This window comes from Daphnia magna, unplaced genomic scaffold, assembly GCF_020631705.1.
Source record: "Daphnia magna isolate NIES unplaced genomic scaffold, ASM2063170v1.1 Dm_contigs221, whole genome shotgun sequence".
NCBI lineage: Eukaryota > Metazoa > Arthropoda > Branchiopoda > Diplostraca > Daphniidae > Daphnia > Daphnia magna.
This window is the reverse complement of record NW_025533186.1, coordinates 1-18247: the sequence shown is the minus strand read 5'-3', so window position 1 is coordinate 18247 and position 18247 is coordinate 1. Positions and strand designations below refer to the sequence as shown.

Sequence of the window (18247 nt, the reverse complement as noted above, 5' to 3'; positions counted from 1 at the left end):
GGCGCGCATTTTAGTGGTCCAAGCGCGCTGGGATTGCGCGCAGTTTAGGGGGTTCAGGCGCGCAGGCGCGTTGCGCGCATTTTAGGCACACCCTATAGCTCTGGCTGTCAGATGACTATACCTTAGTGCCCCTAAGCTTCAATCAATCTATCATTTTTATTTTAGACATTGGCTATTGGCAACATGCTGCATTGGCAAAATTCTGAATACACATTTGATTTGCTTCAAGTGACACAGCACAAGTTCTGCCTGGAGTTTAAGGACCCTGATGGAAACTGAAAAGCAGAATGAATCAAAGATTTATACGCCGAAAACTAGTTTACAACATGACGTATCGACTCTGCATTTTACTTCAATTTCGGCTTCCTGTAATCCAGGTAACGTGTAGAAACACATGCACACTCATTTCTATAGATGTTGAATTTTTTCTTGAATTCTGATGAAGAATTTTCTTTTACAGTTGTCTGGGATAGTGAGACCTGCAAGACTTTTGGTGAGAATAGAGAACAAAAAGTGTGAGGACGTTGGCTTATGTCTCTTAAGTGTGTGTTAGTAAATGCAGGTAACGTGTAGAAGCACATGCACACTCATTTCTATAGATGTTGAATTTTTTCTTGAATTCTGATGAAAAATTTTCTTTTACAGTTGTCTGGGATAGTGAGACCTGCAAGACTTTTGGTGAGAATAGAGAACAAAAAGTGTGAGGACGTTGGCTTATGTCTGTTAAGTGTGTGTTGGTAAATGCACCTATCGGACATCCATGCATATGCATGTTTCACTTACAAGCATTTGTGATGGGGTTTTTCCATATCAATTAACACATATAGTTGAGCATCAATAGTGAAATGTACTTTTGGACATATGGAGATGGGTAAGGATATACCTACAAACAGAACATCTATGACAAAAACTAATTATTTCTTTAATCATGTGGTTAGGGTGATTTTTTCATCAGTCTCAGCAAACCAATTATTGCTGTTAAACTGGTCTATTCGAACCAGACATATCCATCAACCAAACACTTCCAATACCCCCTGTGGCTGGCCACAGCTGTGAAAATTGCTCTCGTGGAAGTTGATTTCTCCAACCCCAATACTAACTACGAAGAAATGCACCTGTTAACCGAACCATTGTTCTCCGTGCCAATAGATGAGGCCTACATTGTAACCAACACCTACGACCAGCGGTCGAATTTTCATGGGAGCGACACATGGTTGCATGTACGAATGTTTTGTTCAGGTATTACTTAAAAGTAGACATTGTTCTTTTACGAATACTAATTAGATTGTGAAATGACAGGCTTTTCGCTCGACTCATGATCGGAAAAGAGAATCATCCAGGTGTACGATTTAGAAACAGATGTGCAAGCCATGACTCGGGTAACGGCCATCGGTTTCAATACCATCGTCTAGTTTGCCACCAATATTGCCAGGTATTGGACGAACCAATAACGCCAATAGAAACGAAATAACGGAAGAAATTTTCTTGCAACAGGACGGCGGTTTGTTCCACTTTCCGACCTTTGGTTGGTATTGCGACCATCGAGTTGAGCGAACGACCAACTTGCATTTGGTAGCAAATTACTGCATCTGGTGTACGTCTGTACTTTAGCATTTTGACCTGGCGTACATTCAACGGAGCTACGCCTTCTAGTCGCCCGGTGACGTTTCAGTTGGTTCAAGTGCGTCTACCACCTGGTTACACGGCCCTATGCGTCTCCTCAGCGTCCCCACCAAGTCCATTCGGCCCTACATTCTCACGGAACCGCGTTTTTTAGCCACATATAGCCTCAAAGAACGATTTAGTCTGTACATTGTTTAATTCCCTTTTTCCAGCTGCCCAGCAATTGATAGAGACGCAAAACGCGCTGCGTTTGGACGGAAAGACATGGGTATTGGCAGAATTTACTCTCACCCTCAAAAGACAAATCGATACATCAATCTTTGCTTCTCCAGCACCTGAGCCTGCACTGATTGTAACGCAACATGCTGTGGGACGTCGAAAGTTCATTTTCCTGGCGACGCAATGCTGCTACGTCGTCACCCAACTTAGGCCCGGTGGATATTCTCCGCCAATCACTATTTGACTCTTTAGGTCCGAACAATACGGCCGTTCACGCTTTTTTCCATGTTCTGCGAGAAGATCAAGCCTGTGCCACTCCTCTGAATTTGGCATGTTCGACAAGCATCCAGGACTCCCAGCTGACCGACTGAGCTATCAACTTTATCAATTCTCTGGTCGACATAACGGACTTAATCTTTATCTCGGATTCATACTGAGGCCCCTTTGGCTTATGCCGCTCGCCAGAAATGTAGGAAAAACACATCAGCTATTGCTGGACTGTGTCGTCAACAGCGAAGAGTTGCTGACTGTGCTGAAAATCACTGTTTGCAATGAAACAATTGCTGATGGATCATACCGTCGAAGTATTTGCTCTTTGGAATGTGTTGTGCGACCACCAGCTCCATTTGCTCGTCCAATCATTGTCGGCTTAAATGCGGATGTCACTCAAGACAACGTTGTTCCGCGACCTCATCCTTTCCGGTTCTGACACCTGCATTGGTCTGATCAACGCTCTGATTCATCGATACTTGGATGATGCGGCCAGTACGGACGCCATCAGTGAAAAATTGAGACAGGACTCCCCGTCTCGCTACCGCAATGAGGTAACTGTTTACTTGCCAAAGAAACTGAAGCAAAATTGTTAATTAAATGTTCATTCCTTTTTAAGGATGCTCTCTATGCACTAAAGTCAACGAGCAACTTCTCAAGGCTCGAACGAACACCGGCGGTCCAGTCTCAAGTGCTAGAATCCGTCTCTCGGTTGCCCAGTCGAGATGCCGACACCATCAGCCGTTTACATTCCGACTTGCTTGACGTGACTCAACTATACGAGCAATTCGCTGAGCCATTGGGTCTGTGGGAATGCAAACTGGCTATTTTGCACTGTGCCAATCATTACGACTCGGCTCTGGTGACCAGCAAAATATTATCAATGCTGAAGTCAAGAAACTGAGTAGTGCCGACACTGAAACAAAACTGGCCGCCCTGAGTAGCAAAATGAAAACGCTAGGTCGAACTTATGCCTAGTCAGAGCAATTTTTCCCTTTGGAGTTCTTCGTTAAGACCCTGGAAACATATTCAGTTCACTCAATCATTTGCAAACCAAATATAAGCATTGGGTTGGTACAAAAACCTCTGCCTGGTAATAAAGTGCATTCACAGAGCATTCGACAAGACCGAGATACGGGCTTTACTGAACAATCGATGCGCTGCTGTTGTTATCAACTTGGAAGAAGTATGAAAGAATGGCATCAAGACTTACCAGTTATCAGCATGCAGCAAGTGAAGACGAGAGTAGCGGTGCCTAAACGATATGGAATAAAGACTAATAAAGCCATTGATTTGGTATGGTGCTGCTGGTGGCCGCAAAGGAGACAGTCATTAACAAGACATTTTCCAAATTATGCGTAAAGGAACACTGGATGATTTTGTGCAGTCTTCGGGAAAACGGCTCCCACAAGGATACGACGGAGAAGGAATGCAGGATGTATTGTGCTGTCAATGGTGGTCGAGCACCGACTGCCGGAGATCAAGCCGGAACATCCCATATATAGTAACGTGCTGCTAACTAAAAGCGTCTGCCGACGCGATGCTTCCACATAATATCGTACGAAATGAACGCATGCTCTTTGCATGATGCATTACATTTGTAGACATCAGCATTCAAGAGCTCTTACTCTCCATACAGGGATGTGCTCGAGAAACTATGGATGGTGTAGGCTACATCTGCAGGACCAAATTAAGCCATCAAGATAATATAAATGATTAACAAATTAAGCAAGTTAAGCAACGATAACCCAGTTGGGTTAAATATATGATTCATGCATGCTGAAATAAAATGTATACCACCCTGAAGAGGCAAGCATTAATGCCAGCAATGTAGACTAAAAATTACATGTAAGGAAATCCAGCAGGGACCTTTCTTGCAAAACTTGTTTGGTCTTTGAAGTTTTTTTACTAAAAAGAGATCCTACGACAATAATATGGTATTTAAGGACCTACCTGACTGGTTTAAAATGGAATACACATTTTCCTCGCAAATGTGGTTTTTGTGTTAACGGCAACAGGCAGATACGCAGAAGAACACTGGCGGAAAACTTGCCAATCGAAAAGAAAGTGACGTGGGACGTGATCATTGTATTAAAAATTTTAATTTTCCATTTAGTACAGCAGCCACCTGTTACATTTTCCTCAAATCTGACGTGACAATTGACAAGTTGTTTCAGTAGTCGAACTTTATCGAAAATGAAGTAATATGAATTAGAGTCGTAGCTCGCCGCATTGGTATCGCATTGGACTGCGATGCCAAGGGTAAGCTGGGCCTGGGATCAAATCCGGTGGCCCCGAGTTCCCGACGACTGGGCCTTAAACAAGAAACCCTGGCGATCAGGGGCTTCTTTCAACAACTTTTAGTTAAATTGGTTTTGTCTAAAATTTAATTTTAAGAATTTTGAACCTAGCCAGCGATTTTTTGGTGCAAAATCCATTTCTTAAGGAAAGTTTTTGCTTGTTGTTGTTCAGGGGTCGCCTACTCTTTTCCAGGGTGAGCCTTGGGAAATATGTCCGTATTTGCCTATTTTTCTATTTGCTTGATTAGCGTAAATTTCCTTAATTTCTAGTGTTTTCCCAAAATACTGTAAATTTCCGCAATTTCCCTTTTTATTATTTTTACTATCACCCACCGGATAAACCAAGAGAAAATGGAATCTAATGAAAGAAAATGATTTCATTTGATTTTATTTTTAATATCAAGCCACATTTATTGTAAAAAATCGGGGTAGGCGGGCAGAATAAATATAATCGGGGTGTTATCGGGGCAATCGGGTCGAAATACTCGATCGATTAGGTTTTACTATAAATTGATTAGTTGCAGTTATCGGGTAGCGCGTACCCCGATTTAGTCCCGAAATCCCCACCCTGATGCCCCGAAATGTGAACCTCGATTGGCCAAAAGCGCCTCGATATGCTCGTGGTTGATCCCTTGTTGTTATATCTTAGTAGTTTAATGATAGTGATCAGATGCAACGCCAGATTTAGTCTATTTTTCCTCAAAAGACAGCAAACGTCAAATTCTAGATTTTTCATAGCGCCATTTTCTGTCTGCTATATTAAATATCTAGCGACTACAGTGATGCCATATAGCTACACAACAAAGGAACGCTACCAAATAATGGCGTTTTGTAGTGATCGGCCCCGATTAGCCAAAATCGGGTTAACTGCCCCGCCCATCCCAGAAAAGGGCAATCCGGGCGGAATCGGGGTGCTACTTCGTCAGCACGGGGCGGAGCAAAAATTGAGGTTAACCCGCTCACCCCGACGCCATTTGCAAAAATGGCGCCTGAATTCAAACTACGAATTTGGGTCGGGATTTTTATCGGGGCAACCGGGGAGAACTCCCCGTTTTTCATCATAATAATTGATTTCGACTCGATCGATTATGTTTTTACGTCGATTGATTGAATACCATCGGGGTTGCATCCCCGATTAGGCACCCGATACAATCCCGATTGAGATCGGGATTAAAAAATTTCACCCCGAGCCCCGAACGTCCCGCCCTAAGGCCCGAATTTCGAAACCCGATTAGGATCGGGGCCGATCCCTATTTCTACCTCTTATCCGCTTTTTCTCAAGCGGTGAACCTCGAGAAATAGAGTCGGTGACCTCTCGGTTGTTCCAGAGTTACCACTTGGCTCATGGTTCATTAATGTGATGGAATTTGGATGCTTTTATTAGCTGTTGATTATAAAATTATAAAATTATTGTGATGTGCTTACGGTTGAGGAGTTATAGCGGAGGTTGTCAACTCGAAAAAAAATTTCACCAATATTTTTAAGCAAAAAATATGTAAAATAAAAAAAATAAAAAAAATATATATACATATATATATATACATATATATATTTGAAAAATGAAAAATCCGCAATAGTTGTACTTAACATACGGAAATTCTTATAGGGGTAGCGCTTGACCCCGCGCCAATCGGGGATCTTTTTAGTCGATCCGGTGCGGGGATAATCTTAATCGGGGAAGTGATTTCGGTGCTCGGTGTGGTGAATTCGGTGCTCTGTGCCTTCCCCGATTTCAATCCCCGATTCCAATCTCCGATTTCACTCCGCGATTAGAAAAGTTAAGAAAACGGTTTTGTATGGGTGGCATAACTTTGAATCAAAATGAGAAGAATACACCATAACTATGTAATGAAATTTGAATTACTAATAAAAAATATTCATTCAGTATACTTTTTTACTTAAACGTCTTTACTATTCTTCTTATACCAACCTGTCTTTAAGGGATGTAATAAGTCCAAACGTGTAACAATAAATGTATAAGTTCACTCCGAAAATTAAAATGTGATTATATTTCATTATTTCTGTATGACAATCGTATTACCGTGTAACATGAAACTCATAAATATAACAAGGGCAATTACAAAATGTCACAACTTAAACGTAATGATATAATAGAGGAAGTGACTGACGCGACCCCCCTGTTTGCGAACGCACTCTTGCGGATTCCACCAAATTATTCAACTAGAAAAAATAATCCCATAAGAAATCCTGTTAAAAAAAGGTGCGGAAGATGGTGGATAGAGGCATTGCCGGACTACAGGAATCCTGCTATCCGCATTCTGCAAGAGGTTTATAATGAAATATCTGATGATGAATCAGATTTAACAATAGAAAACATTGAATTGACGGTAATAATTACGACATAAAATATGTAAATAAGAACTAATAACTTGACTAAAATTTATTTCAAACAGAAATATCCAATCACTCAGCCATTTAATATCCCTATGCGTTTGAAAACACACCTTGAAAAACTTAACGTAATCGTCTCAGAAGATTGGACTATAAATATTGTAAAAAATTCCCACTATACTATTTACAAATTCATGAATGAATTGATGTCGTCAATTTTTATCAATGAATACTAAAAAAGTAAGAATAATAAATTTTTACTAAAAAATAAAAATTCTTTTAATACCTAATTTTTAGCGCATAAAGGATCTGGAAAAGGAGGAAAACATGGAACCACCGTTAGGGAAAAAATGAATCCCAAATATGTGGAAGACATAACAAGTATTAACATAACAATCATGTTTTTGAAAAGAAAATAAATTTTAATCTAAAAATAAAAAACCGAATTCTTAATCCCCATATGGAGAAATTTAAAAGGATGAATCCCGTGGCTGCTACAACAAGCTTCATTGAAGTATATGGAGCAATTTTTGAATAACAATGGCAGACTACTTACAAAATAAGCATAACGCACAAGCACAAACGTAGCTAGATATCAAGCAAAAATTTTTTACTCCTATTTGCGTTTGGAAGACTTTTTTGCTAAATTCCACAATAAAAAAAATAAAAAGAATAAACAAATGGTGTATTAAAATTAATTACAATTAATTAACCCTCTAATTGGCTCGTATGGACTCCAGTTTCTGGATCTTTAAAATGCAACCTAGGGTTTACTTTTAAATGAATGTAATTATTACGTTCCCTATTCTAAATCCACATTCTTAACCTTAATACACATAAAAAATAAATAACACTTAATACTTACTCTAGCTTATCATAGGCTTTCCAACAATCAGATATTATGATAGATCCAGGTAAAATACATTCTTTGGTTACTTCCAGCAATGTATTTGCGGATCTATCAATAACGGTAACAAGAAAACATTTTCCGGACCCTCTTTCCACTCCACCGAATACCCAGACTCCATCAACCCTTTTCCTTCGATTATATTTTTCTATACAAGAATTATATTAGAACCATAAAAATACCAAAAATTTTTAAATTAAATACTTTTGCCTAACTTTGATTCATCAATTTCTACAGTAATGCCGATGCCACCAATCTTTTCAGAATTATTAATAACAATATGTACCGAAACTTCATGGCAAAAATAATACCAATCAATGGGTGGTCCATGAGTTAAAAAAAATAATAGTAAAGTATATTAAAACATAGAAAAGTAGCTTACAGAATGTTATAGTATATTATAGAAAAGTATAGTATAAATAAACAGTATAGTATGGTACAGTATTGTAAAAAATAGTATAATCCACTATAACGGAAATAGAATTTAAACGACATAAGAGTAAAGTACATTGTATAATAGTTCAGTTAAGCATAGCATAAAAAAAAAATAATAAAGTATAATATAGTTAAGTATAAAAAATGGAAACATACTTTAATCAAAATCATTTTCCACATACTTCTGCGACATTTCACTCCACCAGGATAATACGTTAGGGTCAAGATTTCATGAATCGTTAAATGAGACTGATGAAACCAGGAATTTCTTCTAATGGTGTAGATTTCTTTTTTTGCATTTGAAATAAAACATTTCAAGCTTATCACTATAACTTTTGATAACATCCCTTGACGAGCTCAGAAACAGATCCGTTCGTAGACATACTTGAATCAATACTATTATTACGTAACAATACACACCCAAATGTTAACTAAATATGTTAAGTAAAGTATTTATAAAATAAAGTTTACTCGAAAACAACAAAAACAATACTGAATTAAACTTTACTTTTTTAATGTATTGCTGAATAATAAGGTAAATGGTAATTTTAATTTATTTAACTTAATTACAAATTGAATTAACTAAATTCAATGACATAATAGTAGTAAAACAAAGTAACTCTTTTCAGGAAATATAGACGTTATCCATCTGATAATTGTAAACGCGGAAGGCGAGGCGCGAAGCCCCGTCTGCCGCAAGACGTTACCGTTGATTTTTTCGTTCAGGTCAATTGTGAATCTGACTCGAGGGCTTCATCGGAAAAGAGGAGGGGAGCTCGGCATGCAAAAATTTTCAACGTGCGGCTAACGGTTGAGGAGTTAAAGCGAATTTTCAATTTGAGCCGCATTTGCCAACTTTTGAACCGTACATTCTAGAGCAATGGGAATGGTCTAGATCGACGCAAAATCTCAAAATTAGTCGGAATCTATGCATTTCAATATTTAAATATCAAAGATTCGTGAGAAATCATCATTTTACTACAGTGAGAACTTAGGAAACCTTATGCAAAATAGCTAACTTTTGAACCACAAATCGTAGAGCAACAGGAATGGTCTAGATCGACGCAGAATATCAAAATTAGTCGAAATAACATCATTTTTAAACTTGTTTGTGTGAAATTTTGGAGAAAAAGAGATAAAACCGATAAATGTGATTTTTAGGAGGAGGGGCTCGGTTGTGTTGCAATAAGGATAATTGTAAACGCGGCAGCGGGCGCGAAGCGCCCGTCTGCCGCAAGACGTCACCGTTGATTTTTTTCGTTCAGGTAAATTGTGAATCTGACTCGAGGGCTTGATCGGGAAGGAGGAGAGGAGCTCGGCGTGCAAATATTTTCACCGGGCGGCTATCGGTTGCGGAGTTATAGCTAATTTGCATATTTAGCCGTATTTGCTAACTTTGGAACCGTCCATGCTAGAGCAACGGGAATGGTCTAGATCGGCGCAGAATGTCAAAATTAGTGAGATTCTATGGATTTCATTCGATGAACTCTGAATATTCGTCGGCAATAGCCATGTTTCTATGATGAGAACACTTGTGAATGCTGCAATGTGTTCTTCAACTTTTGAACCGTTCATCCTAGGACAACGAGAGCGGTCTAGAAAGATGCAGAATTTGTTAGATAATACGTTCCGATGTATTTCGTAAAGATATTAACCGCAGTTTTGGCGTAGTAACGAGTTTTCTCTCGGAAATTCGCAGTGAAATTTTTCGTTCAGGTAGTTCACAATTCCAACACCAGGGTAGTGTGGAGCTCATAGAGAAGAGCTTGCCACATAAATATTTCCTCGGGGCGACTTGTAATTGAGCCACAAAATCGATTTTTCTGAAAATTCCGGAGTCAAAATTTTCATTCAGGTAAATCGGAAATCTGACAGCACCGCACGGTCGGGAAAGCAAAAAGAAGTTCGGCACATAAATATTTTAATCGTGCGGCTAACTGTTGAGGAGTTAAAGCGAATTTTCAATTTGAGCCGCATTTGCCAACTTTTGAACCGTACATTCTAGAGCAATGGGAATGGTCTAGATCGACGCAAAATCTCAAAATTAGTCGGAATCTATGCATTTCAATATTTAAATATCAAAGATTCGTGAGAAATCATCATTTTACTACAGTGAGAACTTAGGAAACCTTATGCAAAATAGCTAACTTTTGAACCACAAATCGTAGAGCAACAGGAATGGTCTAGATCGACGCAGAATATCAAAATTAGTCGAAATAACATCATTTTTAAACTTGTTTGTGTGAAATTTTGGAGAAAAAGAGATAAAACCGATAAATGTGATTTTTAGGAGGAGGGGCTCGGTTGTGTTGCAATAAGGATAATTGTAAACGCGGCAGCGGGCGCGAAGCGCCCGTCTGCCGCAAGACGTCACCGTTGATTTTTTTCGTTCAGGTAAATTGTGAATCTGACTCGAGGGCTTGATCGGGAAGGAGGAGAGGAGCTCGGCGTGCAAATATTTTCACCGGGCGGCTATCGGTTGCGGAGTTATAGCTAATTTGCATATTTAGCCGTATTTGCTAACTTTGGAACCGTCCATGCTAGAGCAACGGGAATGGTCTAGATCGGCGCAGAATGTCAAAATTAGTGAGATTCTATGGATTTCATTCGATGAACTCTGAATATTCGTCGGCAATAGCCATGTTTCTATGATGAGAACTTGTGAATGCTGCAATGTGTTCTTCAACTTTTGAACCGTTCATCCTAGGACAACGAGAGCGGTCTAGAAAGATGCAGAATTTGTTAGATAATACGTTCCGATGTATTTCGTAAAGATATTAACCGCAGTTTTGGCGTAGTAACGAGTTTTCTCTCGGAAATTCGCAGTGAAATTTTTCGTTCAGGTAGTTCACAATTCCAAACACCAGGGTAGTGTGGAGCTCATAGAGAAGAGCTTGCCACATAAATATTTCCTCGGGGCGACTTGTAATTGAGCCACAAAATCGATTTTTCTGAAAATTCCGGAGTCAAAATTTTCATTCAGGTAAATCGCAAATTTGACGTTAGGAGAATGTGGGGCACATAGGGAGGAGCTTGCCACATAAATATTTCCTCAGGGGGGCGACTTGTAATTGAGCCACAAAATCGATTTTTCTGAAAATTCCGGAGTCAAAATTTTCATTCAGGTAAATCGCAAATTTGACGTTAGGAGAATGTGGGGCACATAGGGAGGAGCTTGCCACATAAATATTTCCTCGGGGCGACTTGTAATTGAGCCACAAAATCGATTTTTCTGAAAATTCCGGAGTCAAAATTTTCATTCAGGTAAATCGCAAATTTGACGTTAGGAGAATGTGGGGCACATAGGGGAGGAGCTTGCCACATAAATATTTCCTCGGGGCGACTTGTAATTGAGCCACAAAATCGATTTTTCTGAAAATTCCGGAGTCAAAATTTTCATACAGGTAAATCGCAAATTTGACGTTAGGAGAATGTGGGGCACATAGGGAGGAGCTTGCCACATAAATATTTCCTCGGGGCGACTTGTAATTGAGCCACAAAATCGACTTTTCTGAAAATTCCTGAGTCAAAATTTTCATTCAGGTAAATCGGAAATCTGACAGCACCGCACGGTCGGGAAAGCAAAAAGAAGTTCGGCACATAAATATTTTAATCGTGCGGCTAACTGTTGAGGAGTTAAAGCGAATTTTCAATTTGAGCCGCATTTGCCAACTTTTGAACCGTACATTCTAGAGCAATGGGAATGGTCTAGATCGACGCAAAATCTCAAAATTAGTCGGAATCTATGCATTTCAATATTTAAATATCAAAGATTCGTGAGAAATCATCATTTTACTACAGTGAGAACTTAGGAAACCTTATGCAAAATAGCTAACTTTTGAACCACAAATCGTAGAGCAACAGGAATGGTCTAGATCGACGCAGAATATCAAAATTAGTCGAAATAACATCATTTTTAAACTTGTTTGTGTGAAATTTTGGAGAAAAAGAGATAAAACCGATAAATGTGATTTTTAGGAGGAGGGGCTCGGTTGTGTTGCAATAAGGATAATTGTAAACGCGGCAGCGGGGCGAAGCGCCCGTCTGCCGCAAGACGTCACCGTTGATTTTTTTCGTTCAGGTAAATTGTGAATCTGACTCGAGGGCTTGATCGGGAAGGAGGAGAGGAGCTCGGCGTGCAAATATTTTCACCGGGCGGCTATCGGTTGCGGAGTTATAGCTAATTTGCATATTTAGCCGTATTTGCTAACTTTGGAACCGTCCATGCTAGAGCAACGGGAATGGTCTAGATCGGCGCAGAATGTCAAAATTAGTGAGATTCTATGGATTTCATTCGATGAACTCTGAATATTCGTCGGCAATAGCCATGTTTCTATGATGAGAACTTGTGAATGCTGCAATGTGTTCTTCAACTTTTGAACCGTTCATCCTAGGACAACGAGAGCGGTCTAGAAAGATGCAGAATTTGTTAGATAATACGTTCCGATGTATTTCGTAAAGATATTAACCGCAGTTTTGGCGTAGTAACGAGTTTTCTCTCGGAAATTCGCAGTGAAATTTTTCGTTCAGGTAGTTCACAATTCCAACACCAGGGTAGTGTGGAGCTCATAGAGAAGAGCTTGCCACATAAATATTTCCTCGGGGCGACTTGTAATTGAGCCACAAAATCGATTTTTCTGAAAATTCCGGAGTCAAAATTTTCATTCAGGTAAATCGCAAATTTGACGTTAGGAGAATGGGGAAAGGGGAGCCCACAAAATATTTCCCAGGGAATGAGCCACAAAATCGATTTGAAAATAAATTTCATTCAGGTAAATCAAATTGACGTTAGGAGAATGTGGGACATAGGGAGGACTGCCACATAAATATTTCCTCGGGGCGACTTGTAATTGAGCCACAAAATCGATTTTCTGAAAATTCCGGAGTCAAAATTTTCATTCAGGTAAATCGCAAATTTGACGTTAGAAATGTGGGCACATAGGGCTTCCACATAAATATTTCGGGCACTGTAATGCCACAAAATCGATTTTCGAAAATTCGAGTCAAAATTTCATCAGGTAAATCAATTTGACTTAGAAATTGGCACATGAGAGGAGCTTGCCACATAAATATTTCCTCGGGGCGACTTGTAATTGAGCCACAAAATCGACTTTCTGAAAATTCCTGAGTCAAAATTTTCATTCAGGTAAATCGGAAATCTGACAGCACCGCACGGTCGGGAAAAGCAAAAAGAAGTTCGGCACATAAATATTTTAATCGTGCGGCTAACTGTTGAGGAGTTAAAGCGAATTTTCAATTTGAGCCGCATTTGCCAACTTTTGAACCGTACATTCTAGAGCAATGGGAATGGTCTAGATCGACGCAAAATCTCAAAATTAGTCGGAATCTATGCATTTCAATATTTAAATATCAAAGATTCGGGAGAAATCATCATTTTACTACAGTGAGAACTTAGGAAACCTTATGCAAAATAGCTAACTTTTGAACCACAAATCGTAGAGCAACAGGAATGGTCTAGATCGACGCAGAATATCAAAATTAGTCGAAATAACATCATTTTTAAACTTGTTTGTGTGAAATTTTGGAGAAAAAGAGATAAAACCGATAAATGTGATTTTTTAGGAGGAGGGGCTCGGTTGTGTTGCAATAAGGATAATTGTAAACGCGGCAGCGGGCGCGAAGCGCCCGTCTGCCGCAAGACGTCACCGTTGATTTTTTTCGTTCAGGTAAATTGTGAATCTGACTCGAGGGCTTGATCGGGAAGGAGGAGAGGAGCTCGGCGTGCAAATATTTTCACCGGGCGGCTATCGGTTGCGGAGTTATAGCTAATTTGCATATTTAGCCGTATTTGCTAACTTTGGAACCGTCCATGCTAGAGCAACGGGAATGGTCTAGATCGGCGCAGAATGTCAAAATTAGTGAGATTCTATGGATTTCATTCGATGAACTCTGAATATTCGTCGGCAATAGCCATGTTTCTATGATGAGAACTTGTGAATGCTGCAATGTGTTCTTCAACTTTTGAACCGTTCATCCTAGGACAACGAGAGCGGTCTAGAAAGATGCAGAATTTGTTAGATAATACGTTCCGATGTATTTCGTAAAGATATTAACCGCAGTTTTGGCGTAGTAACGAGTTTTCTCTCGGAAATTCGCAGTGAAATTTTTCGTTCAGGTAGTTCACAATTCCAACACCAGGGTAGTGTGGAGCTCATAGAGAAGAGCTTGCCACATAAATATTTCCCCGGGGCGACTTGTAATTGAGCCACAAAATCGATTTTTCTGAAAATTCCGGAGTCAAAATTTTCATTCAGGTAAATCGCAAATTTGACGTTAGGAGAATGTGGGGCACATAGGGAGGAGCTTGCCACATAAATATTTCCTCGGGGCGACTTGTAATTGAGCCACAAAATCGATTTTTCTGAAAATTCCGGAGTCAAAATTTTCATTCAGGTAAATCGCAAATTTGACGTTAGGAGAATGTGGGGCACATAGGGGGGAGCTTGCCACATAAATATTTCCTCGGGGCGACTTGTAATTGAGCCACAAAATCGATTTTTCTGAAAATTCCGGAGTCAAAATTTTCATTCAGGTAAATCGCAAATTTGACGTTAGGAGAATGTGGGGCACATAGGGAGGAGCTTGCCACATAAATATTTCCTCGGGGCGACTTGTAATTGAGCCACAAAATCGATTTTTCTGAAAATTCCGGAGTCAAAATTTTCATTCAGGTAAATCGCAAATTTGACGTTAGGAGAATGTGGGGCACATAGGGAGGAGCTTGCCACATAAATATTTCCTCGGGGCGACTTGTAATTGAGCCACAAAATCGACTTTTCTGAAAATTCCTGAGTCAAAATTTTCATTCAGGTAAATCGGAAATCTGACAGCACCGCACGGTCGGGAAAGCAAAAAGAAGTTCGGCACATAAATATTTTAATCGTGCGGCTAACTGTTGAGGAGTTAAAGCGAATTTTCAATTTGAGCCGCATTTGCCAACTTTTGAACCGTACATTCTAGAGCAATGGGAATGGTCTAGATCGACGCAAAATCTCAAAATTAGGCGGAATCTATGCATTTCAATATTTAAATATCAAAGATTCGGGAGAAATCATCATTTTACTACAGTGAGAACTTAGGAAACCTTATGCAAAATAGCTAACTTTTGAACCACAAATCGTAGAGCAACAGGAATGGTCTAGATCGACGCAGAATATCAAAATTAGTCGAAATAACATCATTTTTAAACTTGTTTGTGTGAAATTTTGGAGAAAAAGAGATAAAACCGATAAATGTGATTTTTAGGAGGAGGGGCTCGGTTGTGTTGCAATAAGGATAATTGTAAACGCGGCAGCGGGCGCGAAGCGCCCGTCTGCCGCAAGACGTCACCGTTGATTTTTTTTCGTTCAGGTAAATTGTGAATCTGACTCGAGGGCTTGATCGGGAAGGAGGAGAGGAGCTCGGCGTGCAAATATTTTCACCGGGCGGCTATCGGTTGCGGAGTTATAGCTAATTTGCATATTTAGCCGTATTTGCTAACTTTGGAACCGTCCATGCTAGAGCAACGGGAATGGTCTAGATCGGCGCAGAATGTCAAAATTAGTGAGATTCTATGGATTTCATTCGATGAACTCTGAATATTCGTCGGCAATAGCCATGTTTCTATGATGAGAACTTGTGAATGCTGCAATGTGTTCTTCAACTTTTGAACCGTTCATCCTAGGACAACGAGAGCGGTCTAGAAAGATGCAGAATTTGTTAGATAATACGTTCCGATGTATTTCGTAAAGATATTAACCGCAGTTTTGGCGTAGTAACGAGTTTTCTCTCGGAAATTCGCAGTGAAATTTTTCGTTCAGGTAGTTCACAATTCCAACACCAGGGTAGTGTGGAGCTCATAGAGAAGAGCTTGCCACATAAATATTTCCTCGGGGCGACTTGTAATTGAGCCACAAAATCGATTTTTCTGAAAATTCCGGAGTCAAAATTTTCATTCAGGTAAATCGCAAATTTGACGTTAGGAGAATGTGGGGCACATAGGGAGGAGCTTGCCACATAAATATTTCCTCGGGGCGACTTGTAATTGAGCCACAAAATCGATTTTTCTGAAAATTCCGGAGTCAAAATTTTCATTCAGGTAAATCGCAAATTTGACGTTAGGAGAATGTGGGGCACATAGGGAGGAGCTTGCCACATAAATATTTCCTCGGGGCGACTTGTAATTGAGCCACAAAATCGATTTTTCTGAAAATTCCGGAGTCAAAATTTTCATTCAGGTAAATCGCAAATTTGACGTTAGGAGAATGTGGGGCACATAGGGAGGAGCTTGCCACATAAATATTTCCTCGGGGCGACTTGTAATTGAGCCACAAAATCGATTTTTCTGAAAATTCCGGAGTCAAAATTTTCAATACAGGGGTAAATCGCAAATTTGACGTTAGGAGAATGTGGGGCACATAGGGAGGAGCTTGCCACATAAATATTTCCTCGGGGCGACTTGTAATTGAGCCACAAAATCGACTTTTCTGAAAATTCCTGAGTCAAAATTTTCATTCAGGTAAATCGGAAATCTGACAGCACCGCACGGTCGGGAAAGCAAAAAGAAGAAGTTCGGCACATAAATATTTTAATCGTGCGGCTAACTGTTGAGGAGTTAAAGCGAATTTTCAATTTGAGCCGCATTTGCCAACTTTTGAACCGTACATTCTAGAGCAATGGGAATGGTCTAAAGGTCACGCAAAATCTCAAAATTAGTCGGAATCTATGCATTTCAATATTTAAATATCAAAGATTCGTGAGAAATCATCATTTTACTACAGTGAGAACTTAGGAACCCTTATGCAAAATAGCTAACTTTTGAACCACAAATCGTAGAGCAACAGGAATGGTCTAGATCGACGCAGAATATCAAAATTAGTCGAAATAACATCATTTTTAAACTTGTTTGTGTGAAATTTTGGAGAAAAAGAGATAAAACCGATAAATGTGATTTTTAGGAGGAAGGAGCTCGGTTGTGTTGCAATAAGGATAATTGTAAACGCGGCAGCGGGCGCGAAGCGCCCGTCTGCCGCAAGACGTCACCGTTGATTTTTTTTCGTTCAGGTAAATTGTGAATCTGACTCGAGGGCTTGATCGGGAAGGAGGAGAGAGGAGCTCGGCGTGCAAATATTTTCACCGGGCGGCTATCGGTTGCGGAGTTATAGCTAATTTGCATATTTAGCCGTATTTGCTAACTTTGGAACCGTCCATGCTAGAGCACACGGGAATGGTCTAGATCGGCGCAGAATGTCAAAATTAGTGAGATTCTATGGATTTCATTCGATGAACTCTGAATATTCGTCGGCAATAGCCATGTTTCTATGATGAGAACTTGTGAATGCTGCAATGTGTTCTTCAACTTTTGAACCGTTCATCCTAGGACAACGAGAGCGGTCTAGAAAGATGCAGAATTTGTTAGATAATACGTTCCGATGTATTTCGTAAAGATATTAACCGCAGTTTTGGCGTAGTAACGAGTTTTCTCTCGGAAATTCGCAGTGAAATTTTTCGTTCAGGTAGTTCACAATTCCAACACCAGGGTAGTGTGGAGCTCATAGAGAAGAGCTTGCCACATAAATATTTCCTCGGGGCGACTTGTAATTGAGCCACAAAATCGATTTTTTTTCTGAAAATTCCGGAGTCAAAATTTTCATTCAGGTAAATCGGAAATCTGACTGCACCCACGGTCGGGAAAGCAAAAGAGAAGTTCGGCACATAAATATTTTAATCGTGCGGCTAACTGTTGAGGAGTTAAAGCGAATTTTCAATTTGAGCCGCATTTGCCAACTTTTGAACCGTACATTCTAGAGCAATGGGAATGGTCTAGATCGACGCAAAATCTCAAAATTAGTCGGAATCTATGCATTTCAATATTTAAATATCAAAGATTCGTGAGAAATCATCATTTTACTACAGTGAGAACTTAGGAAACCTTATGCAAAATAGCTAACTTTTGAACCACAAATCGTAGAGCAACAGGAATGGTCTAGATCGACGCAGAATATCAAAATTAGTCGAAATAACATCATTTTTAAACTTGTTTGTGTGAAATTTTGGAGAAAAAAGATAAAACCGATAAATGTGATTTTTAGGAGGAGGGGCTCGGTTGTGTTGCAATAAGGATAATTGTAAACGCGGCAGA

The 18247-nt window shown here is 39.7% G+C and overlaps 1 long non-coding RNA gene and 1 pseudogene across 1 annotated transcript; both read left to right on the top strand.

Moving 5' to 3' along the window:
- Positions 1 to 556: 556 nt before the first annotated feature.
- Positions 557 to 2499, top strand: LOC123467741 (annotated as a pseudogene).
- Positions 2500 to 3015: 516 nt separating this feature from the next.
- LOC123467748 lies at positions 3016 to 4104 on the top strand. Its single transcript, XR_006641868.1, has 2 exons — positions 3016 to 3670; positions 3752 to 4104. It is a non-coding gene; the product is annotated as an uncharacterized LOC123467748 (long non-coding RNA).
- The last annotated feature ends 14143 nt before the right edge of the window (positions 4105 to 18247 follow it).